The sequence below is a fragment of the Rhinolophus sinicus genome, chromosome 3 (genome assembly GCF_057876585.1).
Source record: "Rhinolophus sinicus isolate RSI-liver-muscle chromosome 3, RSI-T2T, whole genome shotgun sequence".
Lineage (NCBI taxonomy): Eukaryota > Metazoa > Chordata > Mammalia > Chiroptera > Rhinolophidae > Rhinolophus > Rhinolophus sinicus.
In genome coordinates, this window is record NC_142503.1 from 450,594 (window position 1) to 460,208 (window position 9,615).

Here is a 9,615-nt window from a genome sequence, read left to right on the forward strand (position 1 = left end):
TGCAGTCCTGGAATAGAATGGCCCTTGTCAGAAAATGGTGGGCTAGGTGGCCAGGGGGACAGCCGGGAGGCATGTGGGTGGGCAGGAGGGGTTGGCATGGTCAGGGGGACAGCCGGGGGCCTGTGGGTGGACAGGAGGGGTCAGGGTGGCCAGGGGGACAGCCGGGGGCATGTGGGTGGAGAGGAGTGTGGGTGGGGTGGCCAGGTGGGGCCTTCCCCTGGGCTGCAGGTGTGGTTGGGACTGAGGTGTGTGGCCCAAGCCCTTTGGTCCCCCCTACACTGGGCTCCCACATGAGACAACTTCCCGGGAGTGTGGGGGACAGCATGGCCAGCACTCGGACCCTCAGCCTCAAAGGGAGGCGCCGGGCACCTGACCTCGGTTTGCCCGGCAAACCCTGGAGAGCTCCATGCAGCCAATTTCCCGAGCCGTCCCAAACTAGCAGGGCTGCAGACAGGCATCCCCCCGGAACAAAGAGGTGAGGCTTCCAGGGGGAGGGGACCCCAAGATGCTAGGGCGGCATTCCGCCAAACGCAGTGGGCAAAGCTGACCACAGCCCCTGGGACACGAAGCTGTCCAAAGCGAGAACATGTGTGGGAGACAGCCCACCCGCTCGCCTGACCAAACGCCTCGGCCGGCAGCTCAGCACTCAGCCCAGTCTGCGTCAGCCCTGGATACGCAGGTCACCCACAGGGGTGACATTGCTGAGCGAAGGTCAGCCACATCTAGCCCAGCGTGACCTGGCCGTTCACACTCGGTGAGCTTCACTGAGGGTGGGCTGAGCCCCTGGAATAGAACGGTCACAGGGTGGGTGCCACACCTGCACTGTCTTAGGTTCAAGTTCCTAATAAAAAGGAAGGAGGGTCGGGGTCACACTTTCACTACAAATCAGGAGGTGCCTGGCCTGCCCTGAGGCTCCCTGGGAGTTGTTCTGAGAACAGGCTGGAAGGTCCCCTAGCAGCAGTCTGTGTTTAATAAATGAACAGCCCGAGGGGCCGGCCCAGGACACGCCCCTCTCACTGCTGACCTCTCCTGCCTGCTGCAGGGAGAGGAGGAGCAGGGCCCACAGCAGGCTCCCACTGCCACAGTCACACCCTGGGGCCAGGCCAGCCCTGGAGTCACAGCCCAGCTTCCCTGTCCTTGCTTGGAGCTTCTCCACCATTGCCTGAGCTCACTTTGCCTCTGGCCAGGATGTCAGGTTAATAAAGTTCTATCAGATTCCAGTGCCATGGGCACAATGCCCCGCACGGATCAGACCGCCAAAAGAAGCACTGCCTCAGGGGTCGCCAATACTGGACGTTGGCCTCTACCCTACACAGAGGTCTGCCTTCCCTGTCCCTTCCCTGTTTCCACTGGGGGACCCCACCCTGCCCTCCACAGGGCCGCGGGCCAGGGGCCTTGCAGGTGCTCAGTGATGCTGGCGCCCCCCAGTGGCCAGAGCATAGCGCCCAAGTGCATCTGTAGAAGCCTGAGGGCCGTGGGGCGGGGGCGTGGCCAGAGGCAGGAGACTGGAAGGAAAATGTGTCCAAAGGCAGCTGAGCTCTGGACAGCTAGGGAAGCCGCAGTGCGCCCACCACTTAGGACAAGCGGGAGGGGCAGCACAGAGAGGGCGCTCAGTCCCTGGGGGTGGGGAAGACCAGGGCAGGTGTGAGCAGGGCGTGAGGTGAGCCTGGCCTCGTCACTGCGCTGCACAGCGCGACCCCTGGACTAAGACACAGGGCCAAAGAGAAACGAGATGATGGGTTATAACCCAGCACGTGAGCAAGACCCACAGTTCGGGGCTGAACTGGGTCCCAAAGGACACTGAAGTCCTAACCCTCAGGACCTGCGAATGTGACCTTATTTTTCGGATGAAGTCCTTAAGGTGGGTCCTAATCCACGTGACTGGTGCCCTTATAAGAGGAGATTAGGACACAGACATGCACAGGGGAACAAGTACAGAAGGACAGAGAGGAGGCGGCCATCTACCAGCCCAGGGACACCTGAGGCCACAAAGCTGGGAAAGAGGCCTGGAACGGGTCCTGTCCTAGAGCCTTCAGAGGGAGCACAGCCCTGCCCCCACCTTGACATTGGACTTCTGGCCTCAGAACTGAGAGAGAATACATTTCTTTGATTAAGCCACCCTGTCTATGGCACCCACTATGGCAGCAACCAGGGGAAACTCACGCAGCACAGTCCATGCTGCCGCCAAGGAGCTGCTGGCCTGGCTGCCACCTGCAAACAGGCTGACGTTATAAGAGGACCAAACAAGAGACACGGATCCCATGCTGCCCTCACGCACCCCGCTGAGCTGTAAAGGCAGACGTCTCTGGGGTACCCCACAGAGCACGGCCACCCGGGAGGACCTCAGATGTGAAAGCCCACAGCGAGCCATGTGAAGGCTGACCTGGAAAGCTCTGCGTGGGACAGGGCTCCACAGCACACACCCGACAGAGGCTGGGCTGTATGTGCTGATGTCCTTCCTTACTAAACTCACTTTTCTTCATTGGACAACACACACTGACCCCTGTACATCCTTGGGAAAGCTGCGGTGGGTCAGGTCTCCACCTCCCCCAGTCCCCCGGCTCCCTGTCCCCACCCCAGGACCCTGGCCGCCCCCCTCCCCACCAGGCGCAGTCTCCCTACACCGGGGGCAGGTGAGGGGCGGACACTGCTGTGTGAGCGTCTTTACATTTAGCCAGGACCCTGAGCCAGTGAGACACACAGAGAACAGATGTGTGAGGGTTCAGGCTCCGTGACAATGGGGGTGCACAGGGTGAGGAGTGGGGAGCGGGAGAGGACACCTGTGGGTGACTCAGGGTGGAGGACAGAGCACAGAGGAGTGTCACAGCAGGCACAGGAGCCCCTCTGTCTGAGGAGACCTCCCGTGGCCCTGCCCCACCCTAGACCGCAGGCAGGTGCTGCCCTCCCTAAAGGATACAGCGTAGGTGACGTACTGCCACTCACGAGGCAGCATGGGGATGAAGACACAGAACACGGCCAACACATGGGTCAGGAACATGGCCCAAGCCACCACCTGGAAGGGATCGAAGGGCTTCGACCAGCCGTTCACTCTGGACCGGCGAGGTGGCAATGTCCCCTTCGCCCTGATGATACAGTCTGGGATGACCCGTCTGTGGCTCCCGCGGCAGCAGTCCATCTGCAAGATGGAGGAAGGGAGCACAGCAGACCGTGGGCCTTCTGCCGCAGCCCAGCATGGCTGGGAGACCCCAGAGGCAGGAACCCACCACCCAGCATCGCCCGGGGCCTGCTGTTGATGGCAGAGTTGGCAGGGCGGGGCCAGAGTGGGGCCAGAGTGGGCAGGGGGTCCTCCATGGGGGACCAAAGGCAGTCCTGTAGAACCTACCCGAGCCACAGTCACCATGCAGCTCTGGGAAATGGAAGGGGCACCCACCCAGAAGGACCCAGGGGTGGGCAGGGGACAGTCTGCAGCAAGTGCACGGACTGTCTGAAGACCCATCAGTGCCGGAGGAAAACCCACATGAGCATGAGGCCCTCACCCCGGGGAAACCGAGGCCATGCAGGGAAAGCAGAGTCTGCTGCTGTGACCCGGTGATGTGTGTACTCAACTGAAATCTGCCCTCAGAATTCTTCCTGAAAGTTCCCCTCAAGCACAGCACCAGAGACCACATTTCCAGAGAGTTCTGTGTTAGTCCTCCCAGGACAGGGAAGACCCGCCGACATCCAGGCATCCTGGTGTCACCCAGGGATAGCGGCTGGGAGGGACTGTGGTCCCTTCTGTCCAGTCAGGTGGGCAGGAGCCACCGGGATAAGAAAGGACATGGCGTTGGTTGGGGAGACTGTGGAACAGTGAGGGTGTGGGGGAGGGGTGGACGATGTCTCACAGCTGCTGCAGGGGGACTTTTGGAAAACTCTGCCACATTATGCACTGTGCAGAGCCCTTCATGTCCCTTCAGAATAAAATGCGCAGGAAATGTAGTTGATAAAACTGAATTTCTTTGGGAAGAGACTTTTGTTGGAAAATATTCAAAGACTATTTCTTATGAGCTATAAATTCCCTTGGGGATTTTCCTAAGAGCGTGTTTCAGCGGCTGTTCACTCTGATACTCTGGGTGTGACACCAGGTAGACATGAGGCTGCAGTGGCCCCGAGCTTCCTTGGGTTACATGAGAATTTCAGGGAGACCTGCGACAAGACCACATTTATAAAACAGGCGGTGGGGGGAAGAGAACACAGAAAGGTAGTATTTGTATAAAAACACGATTCCCACATCAAAACCACATGCAGCTACAAGGCCAACCACAGAAAACACATGGCCGAAAGTCAAAATCCCAGAGTGGGGAAGGCAACATCACGGAATTATCGCAGATCTGGGAACAGAGGTGATGAAGTGATTATTACGAGAGAAAATTTCAATGACATGGAGACAATGTTACCCCTGGGATTTTGCACAAAAGGCAATGTAGAGGATGTAAGAGAAGAAACAAGGAAAAAAGGGGAAGAAAATGTGTCTGCAATTCAAGGGATTCAAGACTTTAGACCTGAAGCTTCAAGAGCCAGACAGGAGTCGTGACAAAAAGAAATAAGATTACCTACACTAACTATACGGACACCTGAAAGCGGGAACTGGCTTCCGATTTTGTAGAATTTAAAACAGAGCAGCTCTTCCAGTTCAGAGAGTACTTTGAACCAAAATAGACACAGCCAAGCTATCAGTCAAGCATGAGAGCGAAAGGAACGTGTGAAGCCTTGGAACGTGTGAAGACTCAAAGTACCTCACACAAGTTTACTCCATCAAATCGGAAAATTACCCACAGCAGTGAGCAAACGAACCTACAAGTATGTCTGAATCTACAATAAAATCAACTTGAAATAACGCCTGATGACAGAGCAATGAGCCTGTGAGACGCGCGGCGTGTATGCTCGGCCCCGATTTCCTAGGACACAGACCTGCACACCGTGGTGAAGTCTGCCACTCTCCAAGGCTCTGTGGGTTCTTCAGGGACAGAGGGCACCTGGGAGAGAGCAGATGGTGAGTGAGCGGGGCCGGTTTGCCCCCTCATCCCGACCTCCCCCCTCAGCAGGGTCTTCACTTGTCTTCCTAAATGAAAACCAAGAGTCCTTTTCACCTAGTGTGAAATATGTGCAAAGGGAAATCGTGTGTTTTCTAGTTCAAATTCTTATCTCTTAGGAGATCAGATCAGTTCAAACAAACTGGAACCAAACCCCTGGCTATCAACAAATGTGCCACTTCCTGTTTCCTTCTGGGTGAAAGCTGCACAATTAAAGTGGGCTCCCTGGGAGCACCCCCCAGTCTCTCTGTGCGGACAGGGGGCCCTATCTGGTGACAACCCCCTTCCCCAGAGGACACGCAGGGAGCCACGCGAGGTAATCAGAGCCATCCACCTCCAGCCACCCATCCACAACTTTGAGGACCCTGTGCTTGGGGCCTGGCCTTCTGGGAAACAGCACTTCCTGCTGGAGATTCAGCTCTACCCTGCCTGCCAGCGCCGGCCGCCTGCCAGTCCCATGCTTCCTCCACCAAGCCCACTGTGAAGTGTGGAGTGGGAGGGGGTGCTGCTGAGGACCCAGGGTTACGGCAGCAGCACAGTGGAGTCTGTGTGTCCCAGGGACAGACAGCAGTGGCCAGGGCAGGTACCGACTCCCTCCCCAGCCAGCAACAGCAGCAGACCAGCAGGCAGCTCCACCACGCGGCCCCCCTGGTCAGGCCCCAGCTCCGCCATGCAGGCCACCTAGTCAGGCCCCAGCTCCGCCACGCGTCCACCCTGGTCAGTGCGTAGCTTTCCAAGGGGAGTACTTCGAAGGTGACCATAGTGATATTCAGCAATGAGGTGGGTGGCACTTTTTCTAGGATGAGTTTGCGAACTTAATTGTCTGACCACGTGCACACCACAACCACACACACACACCACGTGCACAAACCACTGACAAACACACATCATACACATTGAACACAGACCACTACACATACATATCACATACATACATACCACACACACAAACGTACACATCACACACACCCCAGCACAATACACCCACCACACCACACATATACACACACCCCACACACAACACACCCACCACAGCACAATACACCCATCACACCACACAAAATCCACTCACACACGCTCGCATATACCTCACCATTCACACACACACTCATTTTGGTTTCTGGACTCATTTCTCACTTCTGACCTCTTTCATGTGGTTTCCTTGGCCTGGAATCTTGACTCACCTCTGCCCCTCCCCCAGCACTCACCTTGTGCCCCGTCCTAGTGTTACTTCCTCTCCATGTCCTCCCAGGCAGCCCCACCAAGTCTGAGTTGGGCCCTTCATTTATTCCTTCCATAGATGTTTTAATTAATCCCGATTCATTCTAAGGACTAGGAACATCCATGATGTCATTGTAGGGCAGACTTCTAGTGTTGGGCCCAGAAAATTAGCCCTGTTTGGGGCTTGATGGTGCCTGGGTCCCCTTTCTGCCCTATTTCAGTTCCTGCCTTGTTTTTCATTGTCCCTCAGCTTTATAGTCTGTGTTTTGGTCCACGATGCATCGGAGCTGAAATGACCCCCCAAGGTAGTGCTCACCTCCAGGCCCCCGGAGCCCCAACACAACCATGGCCGACATTCATGGAGCTTTGCCAAGCCGGCCCATGGTTACGGAGGGAGGCAGAAGGGGTGGCTTAGCCAATGGGCGGGTGACCACCCTGCCAGGACCTCCTGCCTCCCCTCTTCTGCGGGTGTAGAAACAGCCCCTTCTCACACTGGGCCTGTCCTCCCTGGGGACAAGGCGTTCTGGCACACCCACACACAGGCTAAGGATGCTGACCTGGGCACTCCCAACAGCATCTTTATGACACCACGACCTCTGTGCAAACATTCCTGAACTCTGTCACGGAACACAGATCCCAACAGCTTCTGAGTCAGTATTCTGTCTGCTCTGAGTCCTGCTGGGTCCTGGTACCTTCATGGACCTCCAGAGGGTAAAGCTGTAGTGCCCTGGTGAAAACAGAAAATAAAGCACTTACCTCCCTAACAGCCAGAACCCACTCTTCACAAGTATCACAAATGTCCTGGCTGAACAGAAAAACATGCACACGTCTGGCTCAGCCCAGGCCACACTGAGGAGGACTGCCCAGGCAGGACCTCAGGGGCTCCCTGGTTGACACGCCCAGGGTACCTCAGAAAGCCAGGGCCCCACTGCCAGGTGTGGGGGAGGGAGGGTGGGCACAGCCCCCTGGACACGCCCCACTGCCAGGTGTAGTGAGGACAAGCCCAGGCCCTCTGGAGACCCCGTGGAGAAGGTGCCCACACACCTGGTGGCCAGTGAGCAGCGTCACCCTTTATCACCTGACTTGATTCCTTTTACATGGTCCTCAGTTGTGACTAGAACACTTCCTATCACAGCCCCTCAGTGAAAAAGGGGTCAGCTCATGCCGCCTGACCTGCTTCAGAAGCTCAGTGCCCGAGGAGCCGATCCTAACTTTCCTCGTCACACGTGGCCCCGTCAGCTGTTTTGCTCCAGGAGCCCAGACTCGCAGTCTGTCACACTGTCCAGGGCGTGGGCGTCTCTGGGTCACATGCAGGGACCATGGCACAGACACAGCCGCCTGAGCTTGGAGGCCCTGTGGGCTGGTCCCTTGGTGGCCACAAAGGGGCCGTGGCAGAAGGAGAGGCAGGAAGTGAGGGACACATGAATACTCTGTGCCGAGTGGGGGGTACGGGGGTGTCACGTGTCGGGGAGGGTTTTCTCCCAAGGATGGCCAGCCAGAGGGGTCACAGCACCCTCCCTCGTGCCCTGCTTTTTGCCTCAGTGTCTCAATCCTTAAGCTCCAGAAATTCCCAGTTCCTGCCTGTGGGGTCCAAGTATTCCTATCAGAAGGCCCCCACATGTGGGCCGATCCCCAGTCCCTTCCTTGGTGGGGATGGGGAGGGTAGACAGGGTAAGCTCATTTTCCGTCCGCAGAGGTGGCTTCCTGTGGGCTCCACTGGTCCTGGGCACCATGAAACTTCCTAGGGAAGCCACTGGCGCCGGGGCATTCTGAGCAGCGGAGGGCTGGCTGTGCTTCTCCAACATGTGCTGTGTGCGGCCCTGCTACCAGGCGCCTGTGGTGGCCAGGGGTCTGTCTCCCAGTAGACAGCTGGGCCCAGACATACAGAGGCACAAGACACAGAGAAACGAGCAGGTCACTGGGCTGCCTGGGCAGGGCCAGGGGCTGTTTGGAGGGAAGGGGCTCTTCACGAGTTAGGGCTTATGTTGTGTGACACGTGGCCATGACAGCCTTTCTGGAGAGCCAGGGACCTCTCCGCTGGGCAGGGACCCAGGCCCACAGGGCTGGTGCTGCGACTGACCTCTGGTCATGGTCAGTTCAGCCATTAGTTCCCAGCCGCCCGGCCTCGCCCTCACCTGGGCTTCCATTTCTTACATGAGGCAGTGCCATCCGAAGGGGCAGTGAAGGAGCAAAGCATCATTGGGATGACAGGGACGCTTATCCTGGAAACTGCGCCTGACCACGGGCGAGCAGGAGGAGACAGGCCTGGGAGGCTCTTCTGGGATCACCAGCCTCTCAGGCCCCAGGGGATGATGGGGTATGGGGGCTGAGTCCCCAGGCCACTGTGGGGTGGGTGGTAGCCTCCCAGGGCCCCTAGACACCAGTACTGCCTGTGGGCAGGCCTGAGCTGGCACCAACAGAGCTGCACTGACCTCCACCCAGAAACTGCATGCAAGTGAGGTAAGAGCCCAGACGCCCACAGCTGACCAGGCAGCCACCAGGACTGCCAGGCACCGCTGTCCATGGTGCTGCCCAGGCCAGGCCCTTATCGGGCTCCCACCAGGTGCCAGGCCAATGTGGTACCAAAGAGACCCAGGGCAGACAGTCAGGCTGCCAACAGCACATGGAGGCAGAGGTTGTGGGAGACATCAGAGCCGTGATCATCAGTAACTAAAAACCAGGGTACTGCACCCCTTGGAGAGGGCAGTCCGTTTACGGCACCTTCACTTTCAACAGGACGTGACTCTGAGAAAGCCCATAGCTCGTGGACAGCAATGTCACCGCTCCTGTGCATGGCAATGCATCATCCAGCTCTGGCCGTGTCGTCTTCACAGTGCTTCAAAGGGCTTCCCCGTAACTGAAGATGAACACCATCTGATCTTGCACAGAACGTGCTTCTCCAGACACGTGTGCAGCGCACGGATGGTGCAGGGTGGCCACTCAGCCATCGCTCTGGAAGCTGGTGACCTCAAGACCAGGGGTCCTGAAGGCCGACGGGCCCCAGGGCAGCTCCCCTGACACTGAAGGAGGCCACCAGGAGGGTGTGGGAGGTCACACTACTCCAGGGCACCCCAAGTCCACAGGTGGTGGTCTCCAGCCTGACCCAGATCCAAGGCGACCTCAGCTGCTCACGCCTTTGAGAAATGACCCTCCCTTGGCAATGTCTTTGCTTCCTGGAAATAACTTTAGAAGCTGCAAAATCAGGGCCTGCTCACTGTATAAACATTAGGAAACAGGCATGAGAATGGAGAACCTGCAGAGGGCCTCCCCTGTGCAGACGCAGAAGGGAGTTGACCAGGAGCACTGTGAAAGCGTTACAGCCACTCTTGTCCCCTCAGCGGTTGGCCCTTCCCACAACGCAGAC